The sequence below is a fragment of the Dermacentor variabilis genome, chromosome 2 (assembly GCF_050947875.1).
Source record: "Dermacentor variabilis isolate Ectoservices chromosome 2, ASM5094787v1, whole genome shotgun sequence".
Taxonomy (NCBI): domain Eukaryota; kingdom Metazoa; phylum Arthropoda; class Arachnida; order Ixodida; family Ixodidae; genus Dermacentor; species Dermacentor variabilis.
The window spans coordinates 66,043,354-66,055,497 of NC_134569.1; positions in this window are offsets into that span (position 1 = coordinate 66,043,354).

Consider the following 12,144-nt stretch of genomic DNA (forward strand, 5'->3'; position numbering starts at 1 on the left):
TTCATGTAAATGCGTCTACAGTTGTCGAGCCATCAGTGTAAATCTCGAGATGGTCCTTGTATGTCTCGTGCAGCATGATGTAGAGATAGCTGCTTGAGAGCTGGCGAGGAAAGTCCACCTTTCGTTCGAATTCCCGCTACTGAGAGCCGGAATTGTGGGCGAGCCAAACACTAAGGAGGCGCAGGCAGCCTCTCGGCAGGCGTATAATCTCTAGGGAGGCAGGCACGGAACGCCTATGTCTCCTGGCAAAACGAGGAACTGGGCCGGTCTTTCGGTAGCGGGCAACGTGCCTGATGTGTGCTCTGAGTACTTCCAATGTCATTTGATTTATGACTGCATGGGCAGACTTGAGCTAGTCTAATTGTCTCCGCTGCTGATGTGCGGCGCGGCAATCCAAGACAAACTCTGAGTGCCTGCGCCTGCGCACTCTCGATTGTGCGGATGTTACTTCTGCAGGTATTGCTCAGTACAGGTAAGCTGTACCTCAAGTGCCCGAGAAACAGCGTCCTGTAGAGTTGTAACATCGCGTGTACTGGCGTATCCCAGGCATTCCCTCCAAGAAATTTGAAAAGGTGTGAAATGGATGTTACGCGCTTCTTAAGGTAGCTGGTGGCCTGCAAATAACGGAAAAACCCCACGGCATGGAAGGTAAACATTAAAACGAGCAGTCCTACGGCCACTTCGACCAATACAAAGGAAGCGCGACGGATAGACTTGGCACGTTGGCTCCTAGGCCACAAGACAAACAAAAGCGCCTCCTATGACAGCAAGTGGAAGTTTCGAAACGCACTTGATGGGAGCCGCCAGTCGGGTGCTGCGCACAGCCCCGACAGCATACGCACTCCGTCCTCGAGAATTTTCGAGCACGTCGACAAGAGAGAGACGCGAGCTGCTAGCGAAATTAGCCGAGCCACTCCGCGGGCAGAAACGCAAATGCGTTCAAGAAAGACGAGCACTGACACGCTCGTTCCCCGCTCGAGAGACCGCGGATCTCGACGCGCTGCGAGGCAGCCCCCAGTGCAGGACGCAGGCTCGACTCCATCAGCGTTTCGGTTGACACTGCACTTAGCAAATGATCGCGGACGTCATTCGATTTTCAAGTGCAGCGCGTTGGAGCGTATACCTTCCTGCAGCTGGCTGCCGAGGCCCGGAGATGGCCAAGCCTGCTTGCAGGGTGCAATTTTAGACTCGCTTTTGATCTCTCTCGAATTCTTGTGAGTTCATTAGCCTAAAGAACAAGTCTAGCAGGCATAGTACCTGAAGTGTTCTGTTCATGACAAGTGCGCGAATTCCTAGCGATAGTTAATAAAATGTATGGGGTGTTTCAGCGAACACTTCCAAATTTTATTTTTGGATTGACTGTCGTAGATAGTACGATTTCAGTACGTGAGTTGGTCTACTCTAAGAGGCGGACATTACTTGCACAAAAAATTTAAGTGTATAATCAACTAAATAAAAGAATTCACTAAAACATTTCTTACTGGTTAACCTGAGGCACATTTTGCAAGTTACAAGTTCTAGTGGGTGAGACTGCAAGGCATGTCCACTTGAATATAATTGTGTGAGCGACACCACTCATGAGACATGCGCCGTCACACTTCTGGGTGAAAATGCACTGTCGTTCCACTTACTATCTGAACAAAACTTCGTTTTAGAGAATTGAAGTACAAAAGTAACAGGAACGCCAATGCAGTTCTTCGCAAAGTTTGGGAATTATTATCTCAGAACGGGTGTCCTCCTGAAAATTTATGCCAAATGGCTAGAAAACTGATAAATTGCAATACTTGCCTAATGTAATCAGTTAGAAATTAATTAGTGAATTTTGGTTAATTAGTCGATTATGCATTTGAATTTCTTGTGCATGTAATGTGCACCTCTTCGAGTAGACCGGCCTCATGGAGTAGATTTGTGCTATCTTCCACAGGCACTCATTTTTTTTTAATTGAAAGTGTTCGCTGAAACATCCGGTATAGCCTAGTGTTTATATTTTTACGCAAGAATTCGTTTCATAACAGAAAAGTGCTTCGTGTCTTGCCGTATTCCGCATAACGATGAAGAAGGAACAACATCGGCCAGTGGTGCAGCTAAATTCATGTATTCTTGGTGGCATGTCAACAGGCTGGGGGTAACTACTGTCCATGTACTACACGTATTCTCGGCAGAACACAGCAACTGTAAACAACGCTACGCGGCAGGCATCGAAAACAAGCCATGTTTTGAATCTAATCGCGATTGAGAGCGTGCATGTCGAACCTCAGTCATGGCCCGTTTACCCGTGTTTAAATACGCGCTAAGGATGTGTGCCCAAGTGTAACACAGATGAACTCTAGCGTAGTAGATGACACGTTAGTTCGTACTGCATATTGCAAATGGCAGCACTAGACACAGTGCTATACAGGCAGAGCCTCTTCGGGGTGCCTTCGCTCTCCCATCTGCGCCTCTCTATAGAGCCACCATTTTCTAGAAAACGTGACAGAGATGTCAAGGTCCAAGCTTCTACGCTGCTGACGTGATTGTATATTTTTTCTTAATAAAGTTTTACGTGACACAACACATCGCCCAACCGACGAGTAGCATACGTGCGGAAATGCCCATTAAATTTGCCATTTTACGGGATTGCATAGAAAACAAGCGGCATATGAATGGCCAGCAACGCAGCATTTCGCTCAGCCAGGGTTATTCCACGATACTCTTGTTCAAGCTACTGTCATCCGACGTCGTCAGCAGAGGTTGTCTCCCGACGCCACAAATGACGTCCTCTAGCTAGGTGTCAAGACCTCCGCCGGAAACCACATGGTCGTCGTCGTACCGGGTGGACACAAACAGCTCAAGACGACGAGGCGTCGGAAGCGATGCGCGAGTATAGCGGCTAGGTGCATATCACCGCGCCCTCGGAATCATTTCACAATCCCGCCTGCCTTCATCCCGGGAAAACGATTTGGCCACCGCACTATACGCTGGTAATATAACGTGCATGACTTCATCACGACCGCGCTCCATGAAAGTGCGTGGGGTGAAGGAACACGTAAGGCCTAAGAACACAGGTAAGGAACTGCGTGAGAAGATGCTCAATTTCTCTTGGCAATGACCAAGTCAGCGACCTGCTCAGAAATATGATGTGTTTTGTTTCATGTCTTTCTTTTCGGGCTAGCGTAATTTTGTTTTTTATACATCGGTCTACTCCCCTCTTTTATTATTTTTATTTTCTTTCCTTCGCTCCTTGAGAAGCCTTAAGAACGTCCCGAGCACCTAGAAGTCGACTGCAACCAGCTTTGCATCCGCGCCTGCGCACCTAATAAAATATGCAAATTACCTCGAAACAGGCGTCGCGTCTCTTGCAACTCTTCCTGCTTTTCGTGCTCGCTGCGAGGAAAAGACTCGTCTTCTAAAGGAGCCCTACGCACTTGTGTTCTCGCTCAGCCCTCTTTGTAGCATCTCGCTTATTTTATACTCCTTATTTCGTTTTCTTTTCTTTTTCTTTCTTTTTTGTCGCCGTTCTCTTATTTCATCTAACTGCAGGACGGTGGATCGTTGCACCGAGCAAAAAGGGGAGCCGCTAAGCAGCAAGCGTAAATTGAGTTCTGCCTCGTGCGGCAGGGTGTCGCTGCAGCCCTCCGCTCTCGCGAAACGTGCCGTGCTGGTTCGCCAGACAACTATCAGTCTTGTCGCTCCTGTTATGCTCGTTTCCTCTGGTGAAATTCCTGGCCGAAAGAGCGGCACGACATGGTCCCGGTACGGATGCAAACAGAGCGAGGGAGGAGCAAGTACTATTCACTCCAGGCTGCTCATACAGAAGAAGGTTTGCGACAACGGGAACTCTTCATTGGAGTGTTTAGACGTTGCCATGGCACTCGTCCCAGGACACACAGCGGCAACGTAGATATGCGTGTGCTAGTTTCAGGATTCGTAAGCGAGCAATCTCGCGAAGAGTAAGTGCTTTCTAAATGGCTGTGTAAGCGCATGCAAAGCGTGGAATCCCTAAGAGAGAGACAGGCTCGGCCGCCTTTTCTCTGGAGAGCTTTGGGCTGGCGGCTCGCCTAGCATGTTATTTTAGATTAATGCAATGATGTGCGAAATTACACGCACGCAAAAGCTCCTACACTCTCACAACGCATACAGTCTGGCATTTCCAAGACTAATAACGGCACCTCGTAGAGATCAGTGCCTCGTAGATAGATTCAAATTGCCTTCGTAGCGTGGAACGCGCAGGCACTGCAGCTCGATGGTCGGTATCGTAGATGAAGGCACACGTGATTAGTGGCATACCTCCGATGCCTACATTCGGACAATCTTGGAGAAGGTAAAGCGGCTGTTTGTGTTTGGCCTTAATGACTAATGAGGTCTCATGTTTTCCATGTGGTATTGCAAAACTGTGCGAAAACAAAGTTATTAAACCGATAGCTTTCTATGGCTTTTTCCTTCACTTTGTGGTTTATATATATATATATATATATATATATATATATATATATATATATATATATATGTCTATCTGGCCATTTATGTGACCTTGATAGACGGGACATCTATCCCGCCTGTCGTGCTTCTCTGTATTTAATTGTAATGACGCGTGACCAACTGGCCCAAAATACTACTCGTCTGATGTGACCCTGAGTTCGACCTTAACACGTATCATATATCTATATATATATATATATATGCAGGAAAGAGACGACGAACTTTTAGGCAGATGTTTCCACTGAACGTTTGCGGCTGGTCCACCAGCCGACAACGTTCAGTAAATAAGTCTTCCTAAAAGTTCATCGTCTATGTCCTGCGTATGTTACGTCGAGTCCTGCGTGCTGAACTTTGAAGACACCCCCTATATATATATATATATTATATATATATTTGTATATATAATTGGTAAAAAAAGAACAAGACGGCAACGCTTTATCTGGAATCCCTTCATATCCACACGGCGTCACACGCTCAATCGCAACTCAGGCAACCTGCCCCTGATATACAGCCGATGCTTACGTCCCACCATGAACCGTATATAACCAACCTTCATTCCCTTCATTGTGAACAAGGCTCCCGTAGTGGGGCCGAAACGTCTTTCTTCCTTTTTCAACGATTGGTCGGCGCTTGATATTTCCCGCCATGAATTTTCCCGACCAGACGGGTTTCCGTCAAACCCTGGATTTCACGACTACCGCTATTGTGCCGTTGGCACAATTTCTCTAGAGCTCTTGGTTTTACTTGCTGTTAGTAAATCGTGGTTCAAATGAGCTGGCGCACCCGGTACATATAAATAAAGTACATTTCCGGTGGTTGATTTTTATCCCACCTCCTCGAGCCCAGAAGCCCGATGCTCTAATCGCGAGCACGCGAATTCTCATGCCTGTACTTCCCGAATTTCCCTCGTGCAATCATGTGCTTCGAGATGATTGGTGCGTCGCATAGCAACACTTTACTTACAGAAGGGGAGCGTCTTCTAGCTGACGGTGAAGATCGTTAAGGTACGCGCGCGTCGCCGGAATTCTCTGCGCGTCACACGGCGTATACCGTGGCGCTGTGGCGTGTTTTTACGTGGTCATGCAAGTTGTTTTGTGATTCAACGCGTTTCAATGCGGAACAAAAGTTCCGATATCATGGCGTAAAAAAAAAAACACGATTCATGGTGCATGTACGTGGTGTTTTGAGTTCTGCAACAGAACAAGCTGTCGCTTACAACGATGTTAAAGCAAGGCTGATTTTCTCATGTTTCTTTTTTTAATTGCAAGTGCCGGCCCCGTGTTTTGTTGGGAACTCCTAAACACTTGAAGTGTTTCACGTCTTCTTTCATCCTCGCCCTTCATCCGTCTAACAATTTAACGTTTTGAATAACCCGGCGACATACTGTACTTGTTGACAGCACTCCACAATAAATAAGTCAATCGGCCAGGTAATCCACGCGCTGATCCACATTAGTCCATCCACTACGCGAGGAGCGCGCTAATCCACATTAGCTGCGCTCCTCGCGTAGTACACAATATATTTCAGTAACATTATCGAGTTCTCAGTAACGAACACGACTGACTCGGAGAAACAGCGCAGCTCCTGTAACATTGCAACATGCAATTTCACGCAACCGTATCAACTTTTGGGGACAAATAATGACTGGCAATCCAGGCACCTACGAAGTAAAACTGGCGCTTTAACCATAGGACGATCGTGTTTATTGTCCATGACGCCCACACAGACCAGACAAATTCTGAAAGCTCGTGTAAAAAAAGAGCAGTATATGTATGCCACCCATAATCAAATGTGTTGCCGTGTTGCCAAACGTGCACTGCGGCCGCCACTAGATGAAATTCTCTCACCTCCCCCCCCCCCCCGCACCAGACAAATTTTGAACTAACCGAACAGCCAAGGGTCATGCCTCGCAACATTTCTTCTTGTTTGCGTTCATTTATCTCTCACTTAAGACACTAAACTGTTTGTATTATTATATTAACATTAAAAGCTACTGAAAAAGTTATGAAGCTAGTTAACTTTGCTTTTCTTTCAGTTCACCAATGAAGGTCTGGAGAAAGGAAGAAAGCGAATAAAGCCCCAAAAAATTTATATTAGGGGCAAAAAAACATACATAAAAGAAGCCACTATAGCTAGCTTGTTCAATAGGAATGAGTGTTCGAAGACTCCATCAAGCTGTCGTTTCTTTTGCTTAGTTTGCTTTCCCAACACCTATATGAAGCCGGAATGCCCAACACCTAATGAAGCCGGAATATCCGCATCACAGTTAGCCCCTCTAACCGGCCTTTGAAAGACATGGATTCGTTGCTGGAAGTTTGCGAGAAATGATGGCGGCTCAGGACGGGGCCTTTGTTGCGTGCAGTGACAAAGTTACAATCTCATATTTTACGGAAGGCGTGAATTCGTGGGTAAAAATGTAGTTGCTAAGAGAAAACTATAATCAATATACGTTTCTGAATGACGTGAATTCATATTTCTGTCTAGCTGAATTATTCTTGTCAAAGCTCATAAAATGAGACATCCCCTTAAAAGGAACGTGCCGGGGTATGGAATTGAATTTCCATTTAGTTTCATGTTTGGCATAAGAGGGTTAGGAAGAGAGAGACTGCATTAACAACGACAATGGACAATGCACTTAGGCAAATGAAGATGTATACAGGAATAAGATGGCTTATGAAGAAAGTAAACACTTTGGACTTAAGTATCACCAAGCGTATGGACATACGTAGATACATCTCTTCGTCTTTGAGAAATCGCCTGGCTAAAACTCAGTGCAATGTGTTCTTGCCCTGTTTCACCTTGATCTCCCGCTCATGAGACATTTCCTATAATTTTCTTGACACTAAGTTCCCTTGACTCGCCACACTGGATTCTTTGGTTATTTGCTCCCATAACTGCTCGTTCACTCATTCGCCGGCGTCCTCCTAAAGCTAGCTGTGCGGAACGCGAGAAATCAATCTTAAACTCCTGCCTGTACTTTCTTTTCATTCGTCGAAGTCCACCTTTTCTCGCAACGTCAGCTTAAGGGCGTGTTATTGACCTTTCTTAATTCATAGTATTGCGTATTGGCTTCGCCGGAGCTTACCTTTTTTTATGCGACACACATTGTTCACGGGAGCGATGTCTGTGCGTCTATGAAAATGCGCGAACGAAGCTCCATTCTCTTCCCAACGAATTTCCTCCGAGTTTGCTATTGTTCCCCATCATCTTTTGTCCCCGTTGAAAGCTGCTCAAGCATTCTGTTTCTTTTTTTTTTTTGCGTCTCCTTCAATTTAAAACTAGGCTACCTCTTTTTGTTTTTGTTTTGTTATTCTGAGATAATTCTTCGGTGTTGTTATACCGTTCCACGAGCGACGCGAACACCTTTCCGCCGTTTCTTCGTTATCTGTCTCCGAGAAAAAAAAAATAGCAATAAAGCGACAGCCCCGCGCTCCTGTGTTTTCATTGGGTTTCTCCGAAGGCTTTCTACGCACACGCGGCTAACGCGTGCGCGCTTTTTCCAGGGCTCCGCCGGGAGAAGGCACTTGGCGGTTCGCAGGTGTCATCTGTGCATGAAATATGCAAATGTCGTCGTCTCCTAGGTAACCGTGCGACGGCAACACTGCGGCGCAGTGAAGCGAGACTTTCTTCCAGCTGCGTCCTCTCCGTGTGCTAAAGCAAAACTCGTTTTTTCCCGGAGAAGCATCGTTGTTTTCCTTCCCTCTTACTGCTCTTGAAGGGAAACACGAGAAAATGAGCGCGCACATGGCTTATTTGGGCGGGTTTTTCTCGTTCTTATCTTGCGCCAGAAGAGAAATAACGAGTAGTTATTATTTCGTTTCTTAGACTTTAGATTCTACGTATATATATCTTTAATGGTCCTATGCCTCTTGTTTCTTGGGCAATCCCCATTTGGGTAAATTTCTTGTCAACAAGAATAAAGACAGGTGGCAGGTAGCATCGCGGTATTCAACATCAACATCAACAATTATTTTTTTTTTCTGCCCTCGTTCCTGCCTAACCGGTGATAACTTCAAACAGAGCGCTCGCATATGTATTCCAGATGTCCGAGGAAGCAGTATACATTAGCATTTAGTTCCTCGCAAATCTTCCCAGAATCTACTGCTGCGAATGCTTCCCTACTTTGTCTTCTGGAGGTACCGTGCCATTACGCGTTATTACATACGCGTGCTCCCATGTGCAACGCACTGTCCAGCCATCTAGTTAGACTTCTTCTTTCTCGAATTCAGTGGAAACGAGAAAGAAATTCGGCAGAGACATTTAAGACTGCTTACGTGTGGGAATGTGAAAGCATTACAGTCCCTGTGGTGAAATGTTTCTTTTTTCTTCTGCGCATTCCTTATGACGCCTGCGTTCTAACTGCCCCTCGTTAAGACCAAATCAAAACGCGCCAAACGTCGTAACGTGCTCATTGGCCGCGAGGAGTTCGTAACTAGAAGGACAGCTTAGTAGCATTGAATTCCACATTAATGCATTTTTATTTTGTGCATTCATTTCATACACTCACGACGTGGCGCCACCTCCTCCCTATTGGCTTCGCCGTCAACATGCCAAATTACGTACACACTAGGCACACTTTTAGTCAGCCAGAACCATGGAGCCACCGGGCATCGGGGAAGCGTGCTCGTCTTGCATCCCGGAGGCCCGGGTTCGATTCCCATCCGGACCGAAAATTTCTTTTCAAATCCATCGATTTACTTTGTCTGCAGGAACCTTCCCGCGAAATTTGACGTCAATCCGAGCATTCTTGCCGTGTTCTTACTCTTCGCGCCATCGGCCATTTTTGGTACCGAAGCACGGTGGCGACAACTATGACGACGGATTTTCGCGTAATGGGGGACATAACGCTTTCGCATTAAAACGCAGAACCGAACCCAGGGATGGGAACCTTCGAGACACTTCGCCGATTCATGCGCAACATTGCAGAGGGCATTGCGAAGAAAGGGAAGTTAGCAGGGGTCAACCTTTCCCTAAATGTATAACAAAATGGTTTAATGAGTTTCTAACTTATCGAGGATTTTATTGTTCTCCGAAAGGATGTTCGTCAAATAGACGTCGCCAGTCGAGTGGGGTTGCACAAGCAACTGTCACCGTCACTCTTATTGTTTAATATATTACTAAGCTCCATACCTTGCCGTAATGATATATATATGCAGATGACATCGCGTTTTTTGCATCAGACAATGGCATCCACTTTTTATATAATCGACTGCAAACATACCTGCACGCCATAGAAACCTGGTTATAGAATACTCACCTCTCCCTTAACGTCAGCAAATGCTCAATTATTCCTTTTCCATTAATGGATCCAGTGCGTATAAACCTTACCTGCGTACCAACTGCACAATATACCTCAGGTCGAATCAGTAAAACACCTGGGAATAATATATGATAACCGGCTTAGTGAGCTCACGCACATTGAATATATGAATAAAAAATCAGTGCGAGTGGTTGGAATGCTAAGCAGACTTTTGCAACAGTCGATCGGGGATGCGGGGATGCTCATGTGATGATTTATAAAATGTACGTACGGCCAATTTTGGAATTTGGATGTGTTCTATATTCAGGTGTGCCGGCATATAAAGTACATCCCCTTGTGCTTCTGGAACGGAAAGCTTTACGCCTGTGCTTTGTTTTACCAAAGTACGTTGCCAACAACGTATTATACGTAGAAACTCATTTACCATCTGTTTAGTGCAGATTTCGGTTATTAACGGTCCAAACATTCCTAAAGATGTGTGAATCCCCTATAAAATTACAAACCATCTTTATTTCTCGACCTGAAATATTTTTCAATCTTCCTGGCTTCGGTGCCACACTCCTCAGGTAATCTTCGTTCAGGCACTTTCCCTTAGATGTACGATTAAGTGAGATACTTCCTATTAGCAGTGAAAGACAGAATACCCAGGTCATTTTTGACGACATATACCCAAACAACGCAAAGCTCTTAGAATACCTTAAAAGCGCTATTACAAAATCACTGATTGGAGCTAAAAATAAACGCTGTCGTAGCGACAGATGCATTGCAAGCAGAAGAAAAATCTGAAATTGGAGTTTTCTGTTCCGCTTTTCACTGGTCCTTCTCTTTAAGACTTCATGACTATATATAGCTGAATTTGTGGTGGTTACAGTGGCCCTTCTAAAAGTGAACTCATCAATCTCGGAATTTTTAATTTCTCACTTCTCACTTTCAGCAATGAGAAGTGAACATAAAGGTAGCAACATATTTTTTATCTTTATGTTCACTTCTCACTGCAAATAGTGGCTCAGATATTTCACGTACATTTCATTGTTTAATACCCTCTCACTTAACCCTAATTAGATTGGTATGAGTGCCTGGTCATAAAGGATTAATTATTAGCAGACAGCTTGGCGAGAGCTGCCAGTAGTGGTCTGATTCTCCGGATGCTTCCTGTATCTGCTTTCATAACTGCTGCGAGGTTCAGGAGACGGGCAATCATGCAACATTCCTGGAACCTATCATCAACAAAATTTAACTGATTACTGACACATCTAGTTCCTTGGAACAGAAACTTCTGCCGCAATATAAAAGTTGAAGTCCTGTTGACGAAATTCCGATGTCAAATGCCTGAATTAAACTATTATCTACATCGATCTCGTCTGGCGCCCTCCTCCTTGTGCTCATACTGTGGTGAAGACGAAGCAATGGAACACTTCTTCCTGTCATGCCGCTATTTTTCCGCATTAAGAAAACTCCCGTTAGAAGGAAAGTTTCATAGTGCTGAATTGAATATAACGATTCCCGACATTCTACCTTTGGGAGCCTCTTCTATGGGACATTATCATGGGGATATTGGTGCAGCTGTTGCGAGGTGTATAATTCACACCAGGACGATTTCGTTGTTAAATTCTTAAAATTTTTCTGAGTTCATTCCTGTAGTCATTCAAAATTTCTTAATGGTGATTCTTTTCAGACGCGGATAATCTGTTTATTAAATCCCCCGATTTTAGGTCAATCCCCCATAGTGGGCGTGAGCCACTCTCGGAGGAAAGCAAAGTAAAGCAATTCAAGTAGGGGTGCAGAAAAGAAATAAACAGACACGCCAAAACCGAGTGCGCGGCAAAATTTTTCCCAGTCACATTGGCTGCAAACGCCGAGCCATTTCTGCGAAACTGAGAACCAGCCTTACAGATAACTATTTGTTTCTTATGTGCTCTACCAATCCTGAGTCGGTGCCATGCACACATTTGCCAAGAGCTTGTTTCTCTGCCTGCCTTCCCCCACTTCCGTATTGTGGTCACCCTTGACTACAGTATAGTGAATTTTCACTTTCCTCATTGCTAACCTAATGACCTGGTAGAGCTCTTCTACTTCTTCATCAGTAGAACTGGAGTTACAGGATGGAGCGCCAGAGGAAGAGTCGCGCGGTAGAGGTCGCCAGATAATTAGTTGGTGTGATGAAATTAGGAAATTTGAAATCATACGGTGGAGTAAGTTGCGTTTGTTTCGTGAAACTTTCATCAATGATTCTAGCGTGCCAGCAGTGACGGAAATTCCTTCACGTATTTTGAAAGGAATTTCACGTGGACACAGACGCAAGAAAAACTTTTATCTTGAAAGAGAATGAAAATTTTGTGAATATGGATACGTAGAGAGAGATAGAACATGTCATTTAATGCGGTGGTGTACTAATTACAGGGCCTCTTCCCCAACAGAATTCGCCC